Source organism: Salarias fasciatus, chromosome 13 (genome assembly GCF_902148845.1).
Source record: "Salarias fasciatus chromosome 13, fSalaFa1.1, whole genome shotgun sequence".
NCBI classification, from domain to species: Eukaryota; Metazoa; Chordata; class Actinopteri; order Blenniiformes; family Blenniidae; genus Salarias; species Salarias fasciatus.
In genome coordinates this window covers 8,197,228-8,221,195 of record NC_043757.1, presented here as the reverse complement: position 1 = coordinate 8,221,195, position 23,968 = coordinate 8,197,228, and the positions used below count along the sequence as shown (strand labels likewise).

At 41.5% G+C, this 23,968-nt stretch overlaps 1 protein-coding gene across 1 annotated transcript in view; it reads left to right on the top strand.

Annotated features, from left to right (window-relative positions):
• Nucleotides 1-2,606: 2,606 nt before the first annotated feature.
• LOC115398887 (adhesion G protein-coupled receptor A1) overlaps nucleotides 2,607-23,968 on the top strand; it is a 129,896-nt gene continuing 108,534 nt past the window's right edge. The window contains exon 1 of the mRNA XM_030105890.1: nucleotides 2,607-2,790. The gene's annotated coding sequence lies outside the window, so the exon portion shown is untranslated. The remainder of the gene's footprint in view (nucleotides 2,791-23,968) is intronic.

Below are 23,968 nucleotides of genomic sequence, written 5' to 3'. Positions count from 1 at the left end.
CGTAGTCTGGGATCGTTTTGTGAGTATGATATCCTGAAGAGTGTCAGACCTGCTCTCTGATACTGGTATCGGTGCGTTTCCACATTTATACAGAACAAATAAATCTCATCTTAACAATATCAGGTTTACACTCACTTTCAGGTTTGGTTTACTAGCTAGTATAGTGTTGACAGCAGCTTTTCAAAAACTCCTCACCGGACTGAACGATGCTGAATCAAAGGACACGACATCACGCCATCCCTCTGAGTTCAATCCTTCAATCAATTCCAGACAGCTTAGCTTTTCACCCCGTGTGATTTCCTCTTGCGAATGGCGGCGGGCAGCCTGAATGGAGGCTGTGGTTATGAAGACGCATCTCTTTTTGGACAAGTCATACATATATACACTTTCATTTTACCTTGAGTGAACTCCAGGAGAGGGCTTTTCCCCCTAACTTTGCGTCGCGCTGAAGGTCAGGTTGTGCAAGGCGAAGGGTGTCGAGCTCAGTCAGTGAAAAGAATCAATATTAGCTCTCGCTTGTGCAATTACTCATCATGGGTCACTCGGGAGGAGATATTATTAGGAGATACTTAGAGTTTTATCATTCCTCAGACAATGCTGACGAGACCACCCTCATTCATCCAATAAAGAACAGTCAAATGAAGCAACAATGAAAAGTACAGTAAGTAAATAGAGAACTGCCATCCCAAGGAAGCGATTATACCCCATTGGAGCTGCTAATCTAAATTAAATCTCCCTATAATGAATGAAGCCACCATTGCCTCCCTCACAATTCTGACTGGAGATTATAAATGTGCCCGTTGTTGTGGATATGATTGATGTGCATGATGAATCTGCCTCCCTGCATGCGTGTCTGCCTCGTACGCAACGCTTTTTTTTTTTTGTGAGATCGCATTTCCATTCTGCAAACATCTCTGCGTGTGCCTCTCTTCAGCTGGGCGACTACATATCAGACATCGCCAGCAACATGATGCTGGTGGAGGAGCACATCTTGTGGATGGCCCAGAACGAGGCCAGGGCGTGCACGCGCATCGTGCAGTGCGTGGAGCGCATCGCCGACCTGGCTCTGACCGGCGACAACCAGGTCATCTCCAAGGTACTGCTGAAGTGCGGCGCCCACACACACACAAGGCCGCGCTCACTCAGGGCGGAGGTTGATTATCTCGCTAAATGTCCCCAAGCTTTACCTTTTTTCTTGCAGCTTAGAATAATGAGAAGTTAATTTGGCTCACGCAGATAAGTAGAATAAAGCAAGAGGAGGGTAAATTGCTTCCTTTTTTTGTTTCCTCTTACTTTTGTCTGTATTTTTGTCCTTTCTGCTGCCACTGGGAATGAAAGCCTCGGCTAAATGACTGATAGACGGAGCAGGCCAGGACTGATTATTCTCCTGATCTTTAAATGTTGGACTTAGGATATCTTCTCTATTAAATGTAAAGGTACTTTTTGTACAAACAGACTTTTCTTAAAAAAAAAAAAATAAAAAAAGTCCAATCTAATGAAGAAAAAAAAATATAATAAACAGTCTTAACACTTTCACATTCCTGATGTTGATCAGATTTGTTTCTCAGACAAAATAAGAAACAAATCTGTTCCCGTGCCCTGACTTCTGAATTATTCAGTGTGTGATTTGCCTCGGGTACAGGTTGGGACTGACGCCAAAAACACCAGAGGAAGAGAGGACTTAGGAAAATATTAAAAAGTGTGGAACAAATGGCATGTAAAGGGTTTCAGGTTAAGCGAGAAAAATATGAAGTTCAGTTTGTTTCCGGACAACAAACACGAAGAAATCACAGAGGGCTCGGAGGTGGTCGAAGTCAGATTTTCAAATGTCAAAGCAAATGAAAATGAGACACTTTCTAGAATCTACAGCAGGGGAAACGCACCTCCTTTGCATGTTTGTGTGTCCGCCAGTGTTGGCTTCACTGGAATGTTTCAGAGTTTGGAGAGAAAGTCTTCTGAACTCTTGACCCATGTATTCTTTTCGTGTCTCAGCTGACAGTATTTGCTTATGTTACAAAATGTTTTAAGATAAAATGTTCATTTTTTGCGTTTTTCTTTTAGAAAAGTTTCACGTTTACATGGCAACATTTTGAAAACAACAGATATACTGAAAACAATGTAGATTGCATGTTGGGCCAAAAGTGAAAGATAATGAAACCATACAGACATGCACAAAGAATAACAGGCTATAAACAGTAACAATGGTGAGTGCACTAACATTCAAATGATAAAGTTTGGTTGCTATCACGGGTGAGGCTGTCATGATGCTCTGGAGGAATTGCTGTTATTATCCATCTACTATCACAAGTGCAGAAGAAGTTGCGACGGCTATGGTGCGCTGTAGCAGTGTTTTCCAAAAGTTGCGTTTTACCTCATTTACATGGAGATGGAGTTCAAGTGTTTTCAACAAGTTCTGTTGAGCGCGGAGACCCAAAATGCAACAAAGTTTTACTTTTTCACTTGAAAATATATTGAAGAATTGCCAGAAAAGGGCTGAACAACCTAGCCATGGCACTTTTTTTTTTTTGTAAGAGGCTTGAAATGTCCCTTCTCTCACTGTTCCTCCCTCAGGTGTCTGCAAACATTGCTCTGGAGGCCTTTCTGATTCGCCCGTCAAACTTCCTGGGTTTGTCCTGCACGGCTCTCCAGCGCCCCTCTGCGCCGCTCGCCTCCTCGCCTCTGACCGGCGGCCATTCTCAACCCGACAAGGAAACCGCAGGGGAATCGTTGCTCAACTTCAAATGCCACACCGTCAACAACAGCGGCTCGCCGGCCAGTCAGCTCAGCAAGGTGAGGCTGGAGTTGCTAAATGCCGTGAAACTTCCTGTAATATGCTGTTTTCCTTCTCCTGCTTTACCGTGTTTGCAAAATCGAACAAATCCAACCTGGGGTCAGGAAACGACTTTATTTGACTGTTTCTCTTCTCACTCCCAGCGGGCCAAGGCCGTTCACTTTTGTACCTTGTGACTCAGTTCAAAAGCAGGAGTGAGAAAAGAGGGCGAGAAGAGAGGAAAAAGAAAGAAATAATATATGAGCTCAGGAGTACAGCTCGTACAGTAGCTTGTGGGCACAATAAAATGAATTCCCTCGCACCACACGGTTGAAGCATGTTAGAAGGATTACCGCCTGCCCTCAAGCCTGTTGTTGCCTATTTGTCCTGGCAAGATGACACCTTGTTTGGCTTTTCTTGGCAAGCCATAGATCAGCGGGTGATAGCGCGGGCCGGTGTGGAGGGCAGGGCAACCAAATGGGGTGGTAATTTGGGAGTCAGTGAGTGCCGGACACTCCCACGGTGATGGATATGCCGGCCTTGTGTATCTGTCGCTTTAAATCAGCTGAAGCCTCCACAGTGGCTCCAATTGATGCTGTCCCAAATGACAAATAGATGAGCGGCACGCCGCATTTGTCGACAGCCACCAAAACACTTCACTCCCCCGGCACCGAAGTGGCAGAGCTGTTCGACATTTGAGCAGTTTGCACCCTCTAGCTATTCATCAGCATGCAAACATGCCATCTTTGCATGTTAGTCTGAGCGTGCACGGGTATGTGTTTGTCTTTCCAACCACATGCTCGTTTCTTTTCATTTCTTTCATCATCACTTTCTCTGGTCAGATAGTGTCGGGTCTCTCAGGTTTTGTTAGCAATTACAGCATTTAGTTTTAGCTCCAGGCTCTGTGCGAACTTGTTTGCATGTATATTTATGTATAAATTATTGTGGAGAGGTAAAAATGATCTTTAAAAGGTAAGGCTTTTTTCTTTGGTAAATGCATTGGGCTACTTATTGACTGGAAATTGTCCTTTTTATGACTTTATATTTCACTCTCCAGTTAAAAGTACAAAAAGACAAAAAGAAACACTGTTCATTCTGAGTTTGATCTGTGGAATTGACATATTGGTTATTTTCAGTTTACAGAAGCGATTTGTTGCTCTTCGGTCAAAGCTTTTTTGACACAGTTGGCATCTCAGATGATGTTGAACCAGTTTTGCTCCAGAATTTAATAAGTGACATGGACATTACTTTTTCTTTCTTTTTTTTTTTTTTTTTTTTGCAAAATAAACTAATAAATTAAATAACATTTTACAATAATGCCAAGTGGTTGTAATCTTTAATCCCTGTTTGATCATGTTGTCAAATGGTTTGGTGACAGTTCATCGCCTTCCATAGCTTCACAGTCCAGTACAGTCATTGAAGTACAGATGATGTTCATCAATATGTCACATTTATAACCTGAGTTTGTAAATACTCGTAGTGCTTTTGGCCTTGCAAATTTACTTTTCATGGGAGAAACGCTCACTTCACATTTTGCTAAAAAAAAAAAAAAAAAAAAAAACGAAAAAAACAAATATTGGGCAAAAATTCTGCCCCACAAAGAAATGTATTCAAAGAGATGGGTGTGAGATGACCAATAGTGCAATAACAAAAAAGAAAGAAAGATAGAGCAATTTCACACAACTGCCAAAATCATGCATTGTCCCTTGAAATATTTTTCATCTAAAGAGGGACTTAAGCCTTTATCTTTAACTTAATGTGCTTAGTTTTACTTTGTTTTTGTGTGCAAAACACTTTGTTCAGTCTTACCTTACAGAGCCTTGCCTGGCCTTACAGAACTAATATCACCCCATCATCTGCATAGAATCTTATTTTAAGAGTTGCTTCCGCTTTGCTGCACCCAGTAAACCTTTCACCAAGACTGGGAAAACTTCACTGAAAGATGAGCTTCCTTAGGTCATGGAACTTTAATTAGACCTCCATATTATCACTTACATCCAGACTATCACCGATCCAAGGCTATGCCATTATCTGTACATTACAGACCGGAGACTGCGCTGGAGATTATTGCAGCACTGTATCACTCGATAGTTGGCATTTAGAAATCATAATAATTGCAGGCCAGTGGAACATTAGAAGCAAAAGCCACACTGTATCTCCATTAAGTTAATCTTGATTTAACAAGGCACGCCGAGTGCGAGCGCCATATAAATGCAGTAACTGGTTTATACCAACAGGAAGCAGAGCACTTGCATGTTCAGAGACAGTTTTACATATTCAGCTTCAGGTGAGATTCAAAATGACTCACAACACACAAATGTTTCATTCTGAAAAAAGAACGTTTTAAAGAGATGGTAATGCAAAGGCTTTGAATAGATCTTTTTACCCACTGGTGCTTTTGGCAAAGTCTCTGCTGTTACTTTGCGTTTTGGTCTTTAATTCCAGAGCTTGTTATCGTTGGCAGTCTCACCTTTACTTAATACATTAAGGTAATTTTAGGGGAATAAAAGCTCTCGAAAGGTCAGTTATTGGTCATCGGGTGAAGAAGTGTAGTGATGTTTTTGCCTCATTGAGTGTGCAGAATGAACAGAACCTGTCCTCCCTGGGCGAGTCGCACTCTTACACCTGCTGGATACCACGTTTTTCACAGTTCCTGATCCTATGAAATGGTTGGCATGAGTGAGCAGCAGCATCCTGCTCGACGGCACTTCAGCAGTAATTGTGAAGGGAAATGAAAGTGATTTCATCAGCCTATAAAAACGAGTCTGTTCGATCTGTCAGTGCCGCGTTAACGGGCTGCTACAGTGCAGTTCTCTCCCTCTTGTTCTCTTTTTTTCCTTTTTACGAGGCATGTGGGAAAAACTCGATCGATTTACTGAACATATGAAAAAGTCCCAAAGGCCTAATACTGAAGTATATGCTCACAAAAGCTGCGTCAGCTATAGATTTAGCAGGAAGCAAAGCTGCAATGTTCAGCAGGCTTATATAAATTCAAGAAATGAATGCTGAAGAAATGGCGGGGACACGGAAAATGATATGCAGTAGTCAGTGTGCCAGGCTACGAGCTGGCACCCTCGTGTTTCCAGACAGTTCCACCTTGGGGGCTGTTGCGTTTACAGTATCTCTGAGCACCATTGTCATGTAAACAGACTCTCAAAATGTGAAATCCTTACTGTATGAATGGGCCCCAAATCTACAATGGAATAACTGTCGTCAGAGGAAACGTGTCAGCTGGATTAAAAAACATAAAATACGAGCGTGGCATTTTTTTCTTTCCCTACAGAAAGCTGACATTTGTGACAGCTTTCTTTGTGAACTTTGTGCAATACAGACATATTAAGTGTGGCGGGAGCGATAAACACACACTCTCGGTAACACACACCTCCGTATGACTAATCAGTGAGGCCGTCGAACGCTGCTCAGCTGAGCGGCACGCCGTGAGGGCTGCTAATGACACAGCTCCACAGCTTGTTATCCAGCAAAGGAGACACAACAAACACACACATGCTGGGGGGGAAAAAAAGATCTCCCATTGGATCCACAGTCATGGATTTACTTTTTTACTCAATCTAGTTTAAAGGTGTAATTATTTTGATAATTGTGTCATCTTGAACCTAATGTGTCTCCATTTGAACATTAAGTTGTTTCTTATTATCCTTTATGCATTTGTGGAAATTGTCTGGCATCCATCTTGTGTCAAAACATCCTCACACACACGCGCTACTTCTATAATTTCACTTGACCACTGAACTGAAACAGAATATGTCTTGTTGGTAGACTTGTAGCTAAAGTACAGATATTTTATGTTGTATATATTTTTAAACTGTAAAAGATCCAGCTGTTATGCCTATTAGTTTAGACAATGTACCTCCTGCTCCTCACTGATTTTGTTTGGCCCACCTTTAAAGGGGCCCTGCCATGAATTTTTTTTTTTTAGCTTTTCACATTGTCATTGTGTGAATACCTCATAAAAACTTAATTTAAGTCACCGTTTCTCTTCATTCATGCATAATTGAGTAATCTGTATGTAAATTAAGTTCGAGCTGTAGGTGTGGGCGTACGCCGTGTCCAGGAACTTCCATTCCATGTGGTCCCTGTATTCCTGAAATCAAAGCTGTGTTCTTGTACTTTGTTGTAAGTGAGATTCATTCATTGATGTAGGAATCTTCGTGGGCTGAGTCAAGACACCACCTGCATTGTGTTTTTGTCGTTTTCACATGGATGTGTCCAACAGAGTCTTGAACCGTTTTTCACTGACGAGTGATTAGAAATGGAATTGTGAGATCAACTCCTGAGGAGTAATAATGAGGTGACAATTCTGGTATGTAGAAGTAAAGGTAGAAATCTCACTTTATTAGTCGGTCTACATCCCTGTCATCACCTTTGACCCTGGACTTTGGGCTCGTGACTAACAGCCTGTGAACAGAAATACAGAGCTTTAAACTTTCCTCCCAGGATGGTGGGTCATGATCTGACGTGGTTATCTCCCTTTGTGTTATCCAGTGAGCCTGTTGGGGAAACAGCGATCACGTGAACTTCTATGCATTTTCATTTTCAAACTGAAGCCAGTGTGGAACGAGAAGCTGATATGAGTGAAACTGAGCTCATGTTCGCATTAGTCTTGTGTCTCGCAGCTCGAGATTTTGGCTTTCGTTCCTCCCTCTCTCTCAATGTACGGTTGAAATTTGTATACATCAGCTGCTCTGTAAGCCGCTGCGCCCCATGTTAATCCAGAACCCCCCCCTCTTTGTGTAGGTCTACTCTGACTTCCATGTGTGTGTCTGCAGAGGCATAAAGCCAGTGTGTGCCCTTCTCAACCAGACAATGAAACAGTCATGGCTTCAATAACCATGTGAATTGAATTAGGTCCGTGCCAAAATTCATGTAAAGCAGCTGTTTATTAAATCGGTCGTAAATATGGTGTGTTGAATAGTTAAAAGAATGTGTTTGCTTAAATGACGTTAGATTCCACTGAGCGAGGCTTGTTGTTTCAGTCGCTCTCTGTCGTATGTCTTTAATTAGCTCTATTAGATAGGCTCCTTCATAGGTTAAGTGTCTGAAATAAATGTCTTCGCTGACCTGGGGGGCTTTTTAACTGCACTCCGCTGCCAGTTGCTTCTGAACGAGACCAGTGACACACAACTTTTTAAGTGGGGGCTTTAAAATTGATTCACAGGCCAGCTCCTAAAAACCTGCGCCGCCCCATAAACGGGCCGTTCGCGCCATCTTCATGTAACTGAGTGATCCGCTCTCCGTCTCACTCTGGCAGAAGATCAGCGCCGTTTAGAGCTATTCCGGGTCCAACTGGACGAGGGCACATATGGCCCTGCTGCGCCAGTGCCTTGCCAAAGAGTTGCATAATAAAGCATAGGCTCACAGTATACGCGCCTTACATAATGCAGTCGTCCCTTGGCTCGTTTTTTTTGTTTTATTTACACATGAAAATGGAGAACATGTGTGGTGTTGATGTTGGTTGAAGTTGGTTGGTTACACTCAGTAATCAGTAGATGTATGTTCAAACATTGGTCTTTTTTTATTTATCACTGTATCCACAAAAAAAAAAAAAAAAAATGTGTGTGATATTCTTCTCTCAGTCTTGCAGTTGGGTGGTGGTGTAATCTGGAAATGTAATCTGGGATTTTCAGACCATTCCATAACCTTTAACTACATTTTTGAGCAATTCCTCGAAGGGATTTTTCATTAATATTGGATGGTCCTTGTGAAAAGGCCATTCCTGGTTGTTTAGTTTCAATTTGGAACTGATGGCTTCAGATCTGCAGGCGTTGAGGTTTGGTCCTCAAGCAAGGGGGTGTCGAACATAAGGCCTGTGGGCCAAAAGAAGAGTTTTCCAACTGGCCTGCTGAAACTATCAGGCAAATTACAAACGTTTTAAAGAAAATACTGGCTTTTTGAAGCAATTTTTTTTTTTTTTTTGAGTAACAGACACAACACTGAGATCACTGCCAGAAAACGAGCGTTCGCCTCACCTCAAAGCCATGCTGTCAGGGTGTGTCTGTAAAAGCATGAATAATGTAACAGCTACAGGAGAGGTTTTTGCACCACAAGGTTTCCTTAAAATTGGCTTTGTGTTGAGATTGTTGTCGTTTGTGGTAGTAATTCTTTTGCTTTGTGAAAATATAGACGTTTCCATTACTTATCCAATGTGCCACAGAACACTTTAAATCTTATTTTCAAAGGTTATCATGGCACTGTTTCACTGGTCCGGCACATTCAAGATGGCATTTTAGCTGTGAGTGGCCTCTCAAAATGTGTTTGACACCTGTGCTCCAAACAGTCTCGTCCCACTGTCAAGTTCCACACTCGTTCTGTTTGTCTTCTCCTAACAAGCCCTTATTGGTCTGTATCCAAAATGTTACTTTCTACTATTATTGGAAAAATCTACCTTGAATTAATCAGTCAAGTTGCATCATTTATAAAATGTCTAAATGTTAATTCCGCATTATTTTTATACTTTTGTAGCTCCAACTTGAAGCTTTTTGTTCTGATGTGATTACTATGGAAGTCACGTTTCTTTCTCTCTTTGGAAAACTACAGTTTTAAAGCCTGTTCAATCTGATCAGATCATTTAAAGTTTGCGGGGTTCTTGGAGACTGTATAAAATACTCAGGTCTTATGTTCAAGCAAAATGATTGATTTCGATTCATTTGGAGACTCGTCTCAAATGTATCGACAGCCTGAAAGATCTCATTTCTGAGTGATGGCACAAGACAATTTAATAGTAATGAGAAGAAGTAAAATGTCATAAGCTAGCCTGATGCTGTTCCAAACTGCTTTCCATAGGTAGGAATTCCATCTTTTTCAAAAGACAACAATATAATGTATAATGGCCAAAATAGGCAAAAATAAATAATTAAAAATGTATGCTTTGAAAATCATATTTGGATGGAGACGATATTTAACATTTTCGTTTTCAAGATTTGACAAGTTGTCCTTGTTCTTGCTGGAGTAAATGATGGGTTTCTCAGAGTCACAAATCCACCTTACATTTTGTGAGGATTTGAAATTATTAAAATTTTAACAGTCCCCACTTTTGACAAATTTAATTTGTATAATAAATTCAAATTTTACCATCATTTTACCATCTTTCACAGAGTAATGAGGTGAGGATGGCTGTAAAAAAGGGAAATGTCACAACCCTCTTGAGATCTTCCATGTGTTTCAGAATACTCGCGGCACCTCTTGAGCGGCTTCGACGCTCTTCTTTGAAAGCATGTTCAGATTTACCGAAGCGCCCCGGTGCCGAAGCGCCTCTCTCTGTAGTCAGCCACATTTACTCAGATTTATGTCACAAAAGAAGAGGATCCAAAATTGGCTGTGTTCAGCCGCACTTAAGCAGATTATTGGTTATTTTAAAATCAAATCTAACACACTGTCTATAGCTTATTGCAGGAATTAGGCCTCGAACCAAATGCCTGATCATGGCACAGTATGAAAAGTTAAGAGATCAACCTAATTATTGCCAGTCATCCTGAAGGGAATTTGGATGTCTCTTTTAATTTCATGGCAATCGATCCAAATGATTATTGGGATATTTGGAACTGATGTAGAGCTTCACATGTAGATATCTTACCCTGCATGTTAGTGCCTGTTTTTGTGGATCGCTCAAAACAAAGTAACCTAATTTCTTGAATATAGACAAATAAATGGCTTTTCTTTATAAGCTGGAAACAAAAAAACAAAACAATCTCTTATCCCTTCCAGTCCAATGTGACTTTGACACCACTGTGCATGGGTTGTATGTAAATGAACACATTATTCAAAAGTCTGTTTCTCACAGGTGTTTGAAAGACTAACTTGTTATCCTGACATCCAGAGTTCAGCTCTAACACCCTCTGCAAGGGATGAAACTGAAATAGCAAATCCTTTGTTTGTTGAACACCTTCTAAGCAGTCACCTTTAGAGAGCGTGCGCCCTCCGTCATCTTCCAGGCCTCGTTCCCGTGCAGCAGAACCCGATCTCCGTTTGCTCTCGCTTCAAGAAGGAAAAATTTCCGGCAGATATGGGATGAGATGAGAGCGCTTCGAGTGTGCTTGAGCTGAAAAGAGGTCAGGTGAGGGGATGTGTTCAGAGCCAGATTTGATATTTTTAGGGTGATTGACAGTTTCCACAGGGCGATTATGGAGTAATCGCAAAGATTGTATCAGCCGGAGGATTCAGAAAGCGGCTACTCCTACCAGGTTTGGCTTGTGACCTTGTAGAACAAGACCTTTGGTTGATTGCAGAAAAGATTGGGATCAGTTCCAGAGATTAAAGCCAAGCGTCATTTGTAGAATAAACAGGCGAGCAAAGCGAAAGCTCCTTCGTTGATGCTTGCGATGAAAGGAGATAGCCAAATAACGACTGAAGGAGAGAAACTGTGTTTCTGGCGTCTTCTGTACCAAAGAGTGCTCTGAACATTCAGGCTGATCTACAGACTTACACTGAGAATCAGTTTTGCTCGTTTGCTTCATAAAAATGGGATATTGGACGTGTGCACCACATCACAAAAAACACTGGGAGGAGTTTATACTTATAGAACAATTCATATGTGAAATTATTGATTTATTGATTGCGTTTACAATATGATTGTATTTATTGTTAACATTATGGAAAGTACTATTGTGAAGAGACATTTCATTCGATAATGTTCTACCCCTCACTTTAACTCAGATTGCACCAGTAAATAATAGAATAATTAGCTATAAATAGCGAGAACTCCTGGCTTTGTTTTAGTGCAACACGGTATTACTTTATTATTTTAAAAAAAGTTACGTTCGAAATAAAGACAAACAAACAAATAAAGTACTACTACTCTACTCAATCCTGAAATTTCAACAGTATCCAGCCTCAGTTCACTGTGTGCTTCACTATTTACTTCCTCAAAAGCATGAAACATTTGCCCACATGTTACAGGAACTCAAAAATAAAACAGGCGAGTTCATGTAATGGTCAGCATAACTTGTTTCTTGAAATCCTCTTTAATGTAGAATCATTTCTACATCTGTGTAGTAATCCTGACCACCTGAACTGATTCAACACACACTGGAATAGTAAAGTGCACCCCCGGTGGGAAACTAGACATAAATACATTCATTTTTATTGCTGCCTGCTGCATTGGACCATTACTGCTGGTCTAATGCATGCAGAACTCTCATACTACTCGTGATATTAGTCTTAGTTTATCACCTAGTTTCTTTGCATGAGAATGCAGTTTACTATGTTTAATTTAGGATCTCGATATATTATGAGAACGCGAGAATGTTCTTTTTTCTATTTGAATATTACTTAAAAAAAACCAATGCAATCATTCAGAACTTGTACCCAACTGAAAAACCTGTTTTCCAAAAATAAAATAAAATCTCATAAGTTGTTTGAGTTTTAACATTGAGAAGTGGTTTTTACTCCCTCCAACATCTGTCACGTTGTGTGTTTTGCCCAAATGAATTAAAAATCTGAAAATGTACACAACTCCAGGGTGGAATATTTGCGGTGAAGGTGCTCTGTTGATGGAGAATCGAAAGCGAAACGATAAAAGTCAGATGGAGGTGTTGTACTGCCTGATGGCCAGAGGCAGGGCTGACTTCCTGGGGAGCGTTTAGGACTGATGTGGTGCTTTTCTGCTCCATGAGAATGTCATGGAGAGGCTATAGATCGCGCGACATGTCTTCTCCGTGTGGATCACAGAATACGGCCCACTCAGTCACCTGAAAGCAGCCCTGCAGAACAACATATCGGCCCTCGTCCATCTCCTCGCTGATTTTATAGTCGCAGGCTGCAGGTTCGCCAGGGGAACATAGCAACAATTGATAATGCGATTTTCCTGGAGGGAGGATGGACGTTGATCTATCCTTCACATTAGCATGCGGCAGGTCTCCTCCCTGGTTCCACATGTCACATGCTGGGTGAATTTGGGAGTGTTTTGTCAGTGGAAACATGGTGAAAGTCAGCCAAAAGTGACAGTAAGGGCATTTTGGTGTTTAATGGGATCGTTGGAACGCACGGCGTGGTTGACGTCACGTTCCAACATCAGGTTAGCAGAAGGGGGAACGCAAAGGGCAGCAGTATGCAAGATTTCACCAAATAGATATTCCCATGGCAATCAGATTATTGACTTATGTGTTTATGAGTGTTGGAAGTTATTTTACGCTTTGTCTTAACCTTTCTGGAATTATATTTCTGAATGATTTCATCTTTCTGATGTTGTAATGGAGCTTTGAGACAAAACTGGTTTGCATGCCATTTTTATTATTCAAATGATGGCGACAGGCAAATTTCACTGTTTACAGCAGATTCTGAACTAACTATCTCCAAGTTACACAAACATATGGCATCTTAATCTGTTTCCCAAGTCGGCGCGCTTCATCCTTGAACCGAATGGCGGACTGTCTGGTTCACTGAGGATGACCGTTTCGGACAACATTCACCACTTTAGAGCTCCGCTCATCTTTGTCAATGATAAGTAATTAGTGGGAGCCCTTAGGCCGAGCGGGTGGAGTATTCCCGCCTCCCCCTTCCTCCTCAGATAGCCTCTGTCGGCTCCACAGAGCCCTCTTCTTTTTAATTACAACAGCTTGGCTCTGTGTTGGTGTGACTGTTTGTTTTGGTGTTGTTGTTTTTTTTCCTCTCTTTTTTGAGGGGGTGTTTGTGGCTGTGTTTGTGTGTGTGCTCGCCAGTCGCCCTGCAGGTTAAGGCTCCGTCGGGGGACAGTGTTGCAGTAGAACAGAGCCGGAGGGCTTCGAGCACAGTAAACGCGTCCTCTGTGTCGGCGCAGGCATCTAAAGACAACCAAATATGACCCAGTTTGTCCCAATTCAGTAAACACGGGTTCCTTATGCGCTTAATGTCTTGATAATTTGCTTGTAATTGGAATATGTTAATATGCGTTGTGTACAGTCCTCTAATAAGCTGCGGAGGATTTAAAGTCCTTAACTCCGACATGAAGGGAGCAAGGGCCCTTCATTAGCTCGTTGACCTGTGTCTCTTTGAGCACACGGCACAGATTGAGGAAATCTGCCCTCCATATTTGACATGTAAATGACTGGAGGAGAGGGGGGTTAATTGTGCGGGATGCTGAACTGCGGCTAAGAGTCGGAGTCAAATGGCAGCGTGCATTAGCAGTGGATGAGCGTTGTGGTGTAATTAGTGCATGTTGTGCTTCGTAATGAGAAGCGTGCGTGTCGTCTCCACTGTATGCATTTGCATCCCGTTTTTGTGGGCAAAGGTGCAATTTTGAGCGTTTGAGGCTCCCACCTGTGTGCAGCTGCATTACTCCTTGCAGCTTGAAGGCATATTGAATCTTTTTTTTTTTTCTCTCTCTCTCCCTCCCTGGAGGAATCGCATCTTTTTTCTCTCTTTGCAGCGCAGTGAAACAAACACGCCTGTGATGCAGCAGTGAGAGGCCTTGAATGCTAAATACATCATAAGAGAGGAAGGCAGAGAGGTAGAAGGAGGAGGGGGAGCAAGGGGAGGACGGGAGGCATCATGAAAGAAAAAGTAAAACAGAATGGGGGGGTTAAGGTACAGTCAGGAGTGACAAATGAAGGACCTGAAGATGGACAGGTGGAAGCGTTCAGGAAGTGGGTGGGAAGGCATGAGATGTGGGAGAGTTGACGGAGAATAAGAGGATGATACAAAGAGTGGGAGAGAGATCGTCTCATCAATGATTGGAAATCAGCAGCCCCCGTGGGACTGATGTCTGTTTCCACTGAAAAAGAAGAAGAGATTTATTTCCCTTTGTACGAGAGCTGGACAAGTCGTCCCCGAGTGAATCAGTCAGTCCCATCTGTTCTCAAGTCTCCACTGGAAGCTTTCAGGTCATTTCTACCTTTCCCTTTTTGAAGCCAACAGAGCTCCTTCACTTCTACCCCACCAAATTTGCTCCAGTACCCCATCAAACATTTAGCAGCGTCTTTTCGGAGACTCTTGTGCAGTGCTTATCAAGTCCCTCTGTTGGCTGCTTTGTCCAACGCAGTCTTTCCTGCATAACAATGATTCTTTTTCTCTCTCTGCACCAAGAGGAGACATGAATGGAAGCATTTGCTCAACTCTGCCTTTGCCGTTTTTTTTTTCTTTTTTTTTTTTAATGTTTAAGGACAATCTAATTTCCTCTGTCGAGCGACACACTCCGTTCACTCAAGCTGCACCTCGCAGAGCCAGCTGCAGACACACAGCCCCACGCTGGAAAAGACGGTTTTTGGAAAACCCACCACTTTGGGAATAATCTGTTGAAAAATAGGTCAGTTTCAGTTATCTATTGTGTTCTCAGTCAAATACTGTCTGCTGTTAAAGAGATTATGGTCCGAAATTTGCATGTCCGTAACACATTTGAACTGACAAGGAAATATGCTCCTTTCTGATTTTATTTGCTGTGTGGAAAAGCAGCAAAACATGCTTTTCTGTTTGTTTTCTTTTTAATCTCAACGGCAGTAATAACCGGAGGCTGATTGTAAAATATGTCTTCAGGTTGTCTCTTTGTATATATCAAAAACACTTTTAGAGAAATATTAAACTTGGACATAACTTTATTTCAGTATTCCAAAGGTCACAAGACAAAAGCTAAAGTCACAACGCAAAGAAAAAAGTGAAAGCATGAATGCAAAAGTCCTGACGCGAATGCAAAAACTGCAAAATTAATGCATAATCTAAAGATTAAAATCTAAAGGACTGATAAAAAATGACAGCAGGGATGGAAAACCCACCATACAGACACAAAACCCACAACACTGATACACATTTTTATTTGTTTTTATGTTGCTTTTATTTTACCAGGCAGGTTAGAAAATAATACAAAAATGACATTGCACACACAAAAGCCACATTACCACAAGATAAATGCAAAATTCCCAAAGCAAAAATCCTGATGTCTCATAGTAAAATGTTTAATTGAATGAAGAGACCTGCTTCTCCAAACCAGTGACACATCGAACCCCTTCTACTGCAATCTAAACACCCAACTATCATCGTGTACCTCATTTAGCATTTATTATGCAGACAGAAAGTTAAGTAACAGTGGTCAGAAGTCACCACTGTTGACATGCAGATTTTCAGCCAACACTACCAATATGAATCGCATCCCAACTAAACTCTGAAAGTGAAGTGAGCAACAGCTTTCCTCCCGAAATACCAAACGTCGCCAGCCTCAGAAATGTGGCCAGAACGGGAAGCCTGTTGAACTGGGCCGCTGCCAGTTGTTGGTGTGTGTATCGCCACAAATCTGAGGCAAGAGAGAAGCTGTCAGCAGACTCCATGGAGATACACATTCTGGAGAATAACATCAGTTTTAAATGCTTTAAGAATGGTTTCACTTTGGTTGCCCAAACAATATTGTGATTTTCCCTTGTTGTTTTAATCCATACGTTGCATAAGGAGATATTTTATTATTGCTGCTTCTAAGGTGTTTCTAGAATTTTAGAACATTATACAGAAATACTTCAGGCTTTCGCACTATCTAAGCAAGAAAACAACTCCCATAAAAACCACATAACCACAAATCCACATAGCTGCCCATAAAGACAGTTTGAAATGTTCTAAGTCAGGATCCCTTGTTTTATCTACATTTAAAGATTTTGTGAACTGTGACATGATGACCTGTTGGGAAGCTATTTTATCCTGGAATTAGTCAATGAACAGCTCATTTAAGGCACAGATAACGTGTGAGTCGAAAAGAAACGAGCTAAAGAGCATCGGGCAGAAGCTGTGGATGAACACTGTAAATCGGTTTTCACTGCTCCTCATCAGTCATCAAGGAACATTGAACTGGGCTTATTTACTTGTTGGCTGAGAATCATATCCTTTGATACTAGATGAATGATGTAAACTGTTTCTTTTTTCATCCAAATATGAAAGTATTCAAAGGTAACACTGTCTCTTGAGTCTTAAAATTTATTAATATCTAATATTTTTCAATTTTCTTTTCAATAAAAGGGCTTAAATGTTTCTTCATCATTATTTATTGAACATGCTTGTTTATTTTTGACACAAAAACCCACAAACCTCATTACATACTGGATATTTATTAATACATACTGTTTTATAGACCAGCATTGTAAAAGTCCAGAGCAAACAGGTAGACGCTCCGTGACTGTTACTCTCACAACTTCCCCTCATCCTCCTGCTCTTTTAATGTGTTTAAAAACACCACGCGCTCATCCAGCTCGCCAAGTTCGCCTCCCTCACAGTAGTTAATCTGTCTCGCCCTGTTTTATCTTCCACCTTTGCTTCTGGTCCACAAATCAAAGTCCAATTGACTCCCGTTGCTGTCCTCCCTCCTCTCAGCCTCTGCCCTCCTCCTCGGCCGACAGTCGGCGCCTCTTTCCAAAAGTGGAGTTCAGCAGCGGGGAGTCCTCTGCCATTCGTCTCCACCTCCCCACCCCCCACCACGCTCCCACCCACCCGGTGTTTCTCTGTCTGTTCCAAGCTGCTCTCCTCATGCTCCATGCTGCATGCGGGGTAATTACAGCTAAATTAATAGAACATTAGGGTGCAGTAAAAGTTTGTCGCCCAAGGTCGGGATTTGAAGTGAGTGGTAGACGTAGGGGGGAAAGAAAGGCATTCAGTACAATTTTTTTGTGTTGATTTGATATCACGCTGTATTGTATTATGCATAAAAGTTGTCTGCAAACTGATGTTGAACAGCTGTAGAGATGACAGTCTTCGCCAGCAGCTAAAACACACAAGGTGAGAAAGTGTTTGTGTTTATTCGGAGCATCTGCGGCATTTCTGCTTTTCAGCTCCCAGAACTTTCGATTGTTAGATAACTTTAAACTATCTCACATAGAGTTTTTAAAAAGGGCTAAAATACTGAGCAGGTGATCAATGATGTGATGAGATCGACCATGAAAGGATCAAGAGGTCTCTGAAGATGATCATGTTGATGATCATGATGATGGCGAGAATATCCAAAATGACTGCATAGAAGAGAACAGCTAATTCAGACTGACACAAACAAACTCACAAACCACCACAGAAATGCATGAAAAGACCAAACGCTGGTTTCTTGAGTTGAGTCGGGGCTCATGAATGTGATCTATAGTGAGGATGAATGGAAGACACGGGCGAGTTCAATGAAACCCCTCACCCCACTCACTCTCACTTCCAACTGATCCCTCCTCCCGAGTCTCATTTCTTCCATCCCCTTCATCCACTTCAGATTTTTTGGGGAAACAGTCTTCTGCAACACCCGTGAAAATGAGAAGAGAAGGGGGCCTGAAAAAAAAAAAAAAGAAAGAAAGAAGAAGCTCTTTTTCTAATTACTCTGCAATGTGTTTGCATGTTGCACCATCTGTGGAGCTTCTGCTGTTCTCTCAATTAGAATTCTTAGATCAACGAGATTGGAGTTCCTCCGCAGCGCCAGTGTTTGCTCAGATGGAATCGGCTGCAAAAAGGCGCCGGCTTTCACGACTTATAATTACAGTAACACTGCGCTCCTCTCTCAACACGGGCCGCTCTTTCTCTGCTGCTCCCTCTCACTATATTTCTCTGTAATTATTGTTATTCCTCATGTGGAAATAGTAGTTTTCACCCCCTACTGTATCTGTTACTGCGTCGTGCAAAGCTGTAAATTTGGCATGGCAGCTACAAGTACTCCCACAGAGTGTCCATAATTTCGGATTTACTGAAACAATATAAGCCGCTTATTTTTATTTATTTATTTATTTTTTTTTTATGTCACACTCGCAGACACACACGGCACGGGGTGTTCGGAAGCGTGGTCCTTTAAGGGGACTTTTGCCACCTAATAATGCCACCTGATATAATTTTAGCTTAAATTCAGATGTTCAGTTATTATGAACTGGATTTACAGGATTGGATTAAAGGAGAGCTGTACAGCACTTTTATTTTCGCAGTGTTAAGAACATGTCAATGCTAAAACGTTGTTCTTGTGTACTTTCTTTATGCTAATTTGTCATCTCAAACTGACTGAGACACTTATCTAAGCTGTAGTGCACAACATTTTAATTGTTTTGATCAGAATTGTTTGGTTTTTTTTCTTTAAGGAACTTCAACTAATTCAATCAAGCTAATAATATCAACAATAATCAATTGTAAAAATGGTCAAAACCTATTAAGTACTTGTGGCTCAATCAGGCAAAGAAAATAATGACTTTCTTTTCCACGGCTGACCTTTCTCATCATGAGAGTTCTCACTTCATTTTATCAGCAGCAGACACATTTTTTATCTGGAATCCATCCTTCCTGTCTTCAATATTAATTAGAATATAAGTGAAGCACACTCTTGTTTTTTAAGAACTCCTAACTACAGAGTAATTATAAATAGTCCCTGTAAAAGACCTTCATTTCTTTGCATTTTTAGGTCCAAAGAATATTTACTTCAACTAATATGCTCTGACAAAGTCAAATTCTCATCATTTTATAGATTAAAATGAAAGAAATGTTTGATTTTTTAACAAAATGTTACCTTGAATTCTGTGCTACTTTTCTGACATATGTCTGATAGTTTTTGAATCAACAATTTTATTTTTAATGTCTTTCATTTTCTTTAATTCAGAAGAAGAGATTTTTGTACATTAGATACTAAATATTGCCATTAAGTTACTCTATCTTGAAAAGAATGAAACGGGATAAACCCTCATAGCTACAGATTCAAATCAAGGATGGAGATTCGTCTGGTGCGATGACAGTTCCCCATCACCTCCGCCTGGTTAATGAGCTGCTCCGGAGCCGGTGGCCTTTTATTTTTCATCCCAAGCTAGAAGTTAAATTGCGATTCCAAATGATAACCAAACATGTAAAATACTGGGTTCCGGGGCAAAGAAAACAAACCGCCGTCTATGTTAATAAATATCAATATGCCCGAACAACTTCTATCCATCCGGCTGTACGACTGTAGAATGGTGAGAAAGCCTTGAACACCGTGACCCCAACCCAGCACCCAAACAGTCACAGCACACACACACACTCATATTCACACCCGTAGCCAATTAGTGGGAAAGAAGAACTGGAGAAAGCCTGCATGCACAAAGAGAACATGCAAATGACATGCCTGAGCACCATGTCAATTAAAAATCCACTGTTATTCCAAAGAGCGTCCATGCTGTGTGAAACCCATGACAGCTGCTTTGAACTGACCCAACTTCACCGTTACCTGACACCACTGATTTAATGGTTGCATTGTCACTGAGCTCATGTTTCCTCAAAGAAAACATGCCAGTGACTTTAAACACAGTCCTGGCAGAAAGATGGCGAAATCACAAAGGGAGCGATCTCAATCAGATGGATGCACTGAAGTCAACCCCGTAGAGCAACACTGAGGTGCAGACAGTTCTTCTGGTGGCCGGCGAGCGGTTTCAGTCAGGTAATTTAGTTAAGCATACCCAAGAAAGACAGCTAGGTAAATGCAGCAAGTGAGCGTGCAGCTTGGCAAAGTGAAAAAAGACAGTTAATAGGATCAAAAGGTTCAGTTCTCCACTATTTACACGTGAAAACCGAGTTCTCTTCAATAGACTCAGACACTGTGTACACACCATCTTCAAGTGACAATGGAAAACCTTTGTTGCATTTTGAAAGTTGCAGTCAAGTGCAACTTTTCAAAGGCAGTCTAATTCAGTGTCCATGTAAATGTGGGAAAATGCAAGTGTTCTGAAAAGCATCCGCACCCTGGCTGAAAGTAAACATTTCTTCTTGATAGATCGACAGTTCCAACAGTGGCGGCCTCCAGAGTGGAGAGACTCCCAGTCCAGTGTTGCTCATGCTTCGCAGCAAATCTCCTGGTTTTCTTCACATGACACATTTCAGGCCTGTAGTGGCATCGATTATACAGAGGGCAGTGCTGCATCCACTACCCGCAATGCATGTATTATTCTCTGAGATGGCGGCGGAAATATGGAATCCTCAGCCCTCATTCATACTCACCTTTTGAGTTCATCTCTCCGTCGACCCTCCGCTCCTTCTCCCACACACTCGCTCGCAAACACCCTGTTATCGCTCTGAAGTCGGACTCAGAATGCACATTAGCTTCCCTCAGCTGCATAGACACAAACAATTTGCTGCAGTTTTATTGTCCAGTTTCAGAGGCGGTCCACAAAATGTACGCTTCTGGGTAATATAGCTCGACTGCAGCTGGAAAGAAAAGCACCGTGCAGTATATAGGAGTAATAACGTGGTATTTGCATACCCGTATTATGGTACATCTGGGGTAATCATTACAATTTCAATTATACAGCAAACAGTTCAGCTGTTGGTGTTTGTCTGCTGTTGATTATCCACGTCTGTGCAGCAGCAAGGGCCTCTTTTTCAGCGTTGTATAGTGCGTTCCAGATTTGAGCGATACCTGTACTGAAACAGCCAGCATGCCCGCTCCGCTCTGCCTAATAGCTACCTGCCGGAGATGTGGGGCAAGAAGTGGACTGCATTAATTACAACAGAGGGGGCTGATCTCTCCTCCGCAGGCCAGGAATGTTAATGCCTTATCAGGCCTGGCACATATGACTGCAGCCAGAGATGGAGGGCGAGGAAGGAGGGACCAGAGAAGAAACTGTTTGAGGTTTTTTTTTTTTTTTTTGTGACTGCGTCGGAATGACTGAAAAAAAAAAAAATCTCCTTGTCAAAGCCGATTTTAGCACCCAGGTAGCTGCATGGAATCAGATGTCACACGTTGTCTTCCAAACATATGGTAATTGCCCTTGATTTACCAAATCTTAAACGGAAAAATCTTTTTTTTTTTCTTTTTAGCCTGATATAAATAGAGATCTGTCAGTTTTGTGTAATTGCCTAAGATAAAAATAGTTATCATCCCGACACCTGACTGCTCTGCATGATATTTACATGAACAGGGGCCTCCTTTATAAAACACAGCTTAGAGTCTGAACTGAAAATGTGCGTGCACCCCAAAATGAATCAGAATTATTATAAAACCGTGTGCACGTACTTCTGCGAGCATTTTTCAAGCGGATGGATTCACCTCATGTCCCGCCCTTGACACGCCCACGCTCCACTGTGAATGGTCAATGCAAAGCACCTCTGGAATATTTTTACATATAAATCAATCTGCTGATAAATGGAATTTTCATGCTCAATCAAGGCAGAGAAGACAAGGAAAATGAATTCCACAGACTTGTACATCGATTGTTTGCACATTTTTACAGTTCAAATAGACGGATCCCTTCTCACTCGGGGACCTTACAGCAATGTGCCTGCAGTCATTTGCGCCAATTACATTTGGGAAACCGGACATTGCTGCAAATTGCCTTTTAACGTTGGCATCCACAGTGGAATGGAATCTGATGCATCGACTGGTCGTGTTAATAATGCTGTCTAAAGCAGATGGCAGGATTATGCTCAGTGATACGGCTGAGCACAAAATTTAACCGCATTATATCAAGCTCCCACGGGGCTTTAGGCAGAACATAGAGCATCATATGTTGTTAATCGCAAGCACATACCTGTCGGCCACTCGCCCCTCGGAAAGAACCAGTTGGCAGGAATGTAAAGTTGGTAGTTGTAGCGAGTTGGTCTAACACTGAACCCAGTTCAGCACATCGATCCAAGAGCTGTGGATAAAACGGCTTGTTAGCCAGTCATTATCACGGGCCGGGAAAAATCTCTGTGGTCCCTTGAAGCTCTCTCCATCCTGATCCTACCATCGGCACAATTTTGAAGCGGAGCCAGTGCATCCATGGTGCAGTATGATGCACTGTCACAGTGCTATTTTTTATGTTTACTCAGCATTAAGACCGATTGATACACACCTTGTCAACATTAATAATCAATCAGAGCGACCCACCGCTCCATATCAACATGACGTGTGAACATAGTGCTGAAAATTCAGTGATCGGACTATTGGTTCGCTAAAGGAACACATCTACTGTATAAACTGCTTGGTGTTTATGACGGTGTGGATCTGTGAATATTTTTTATTGGTATTACGAAGTGATTGAAAAGTTGTCTACAGATGGATATATTCTCTCTTATTCCTATTTCATGTTACAAAAAGAAGAGCACACTTCTCCGTTTTCTCTACCTGTTCAGAGCTCTCTGTGACTCTCAAATTCATTTATTCTAAACTTGTAAACCGAACACAAAAAAAACCCATTTTTGTTTTAAATGGCTGAATCCTGTTGTGCAACAGCTGCGTAGTGTAGAATTTAGCAAACAGCATGTAAGCAGGAGTGGGTAATAATTTCTGGGGAACTGTTTGCAGATATGGATTCAGTTTTACCCGTGGAAGTGACTCGTTAATAAACTACAGTCCGCCCGCTCACGGTAATGGAGGAACAACCCGGTTATCGGCTCATTGATGTTGCTTTTAATAGTTTTTTCTGGACCACAATGCGAGACCATGGCACAGAGGAATAACTGCATTAATCAGACAATATGTTGTTTTTTTTGTGTGTGTGTGTGAGATTAGTTTTTAATCTCACCAGGTTTATTCTCGCGGTGAAGGCTCCATTATATTGTTCTGTAAAAAAAAAAAAATAATGAAACTTGTGTAAGCTCTATGTGAATACTAATGTATCAGAACACAAACTCTGCATCGGCAGAAAAATAACAGTCTATTCAACGACAACTGCCTTTAAACACATTGTTGGCACTTTTGAGACATGACAATACACTTTATATATTTGCGTATCTGTCACCATCTGACTGTGGAGAAAAACAGCATCGGTAAACATTTGAGAGCATCAGTATGCAGAAAAACCTGTGCTCACATTCCTTTGGTTGGTTTTAGCTTTTTGGTTTGAGTTGCAGCTTTCTTGTGGATGGTTTTTGGTTCTGACTTAATCCTTCGATCTCCACGACCGGTAAGAGGAAATGAGTTAACACACCATAAAAAGAAGCAAACTGGATCCATTCTACTCAAGAGAATATTTATTTATAGTAACTGCATATACATCCTGCTTATTAAGCTTATGTTCTGGGTCATTAGTCATTTCAATTCCATTCGTAGACTCACACAGGCTACATCTGCATTTTCGAATATGATGTCAAACGAAGAATTGATTTGCTGAGTGCACTGTATCTTCCAGTAATACAACTTGCATTCTGTTTCGATCTACAGGCCACATTGATTGATGCGTTTTACGCCACTAACTGAAACAATCTAAAATTACATGGAATACAGAGGAATGATCCTTTCATAAAAACTCCCCCGGTCCAACACCAACATCTGTCTGACTGCACTGTCAGAGAGTTGAAGAAGAAGGAGGAGAAGAAGAAAGGTAGACTTCTCTAATTATCCCT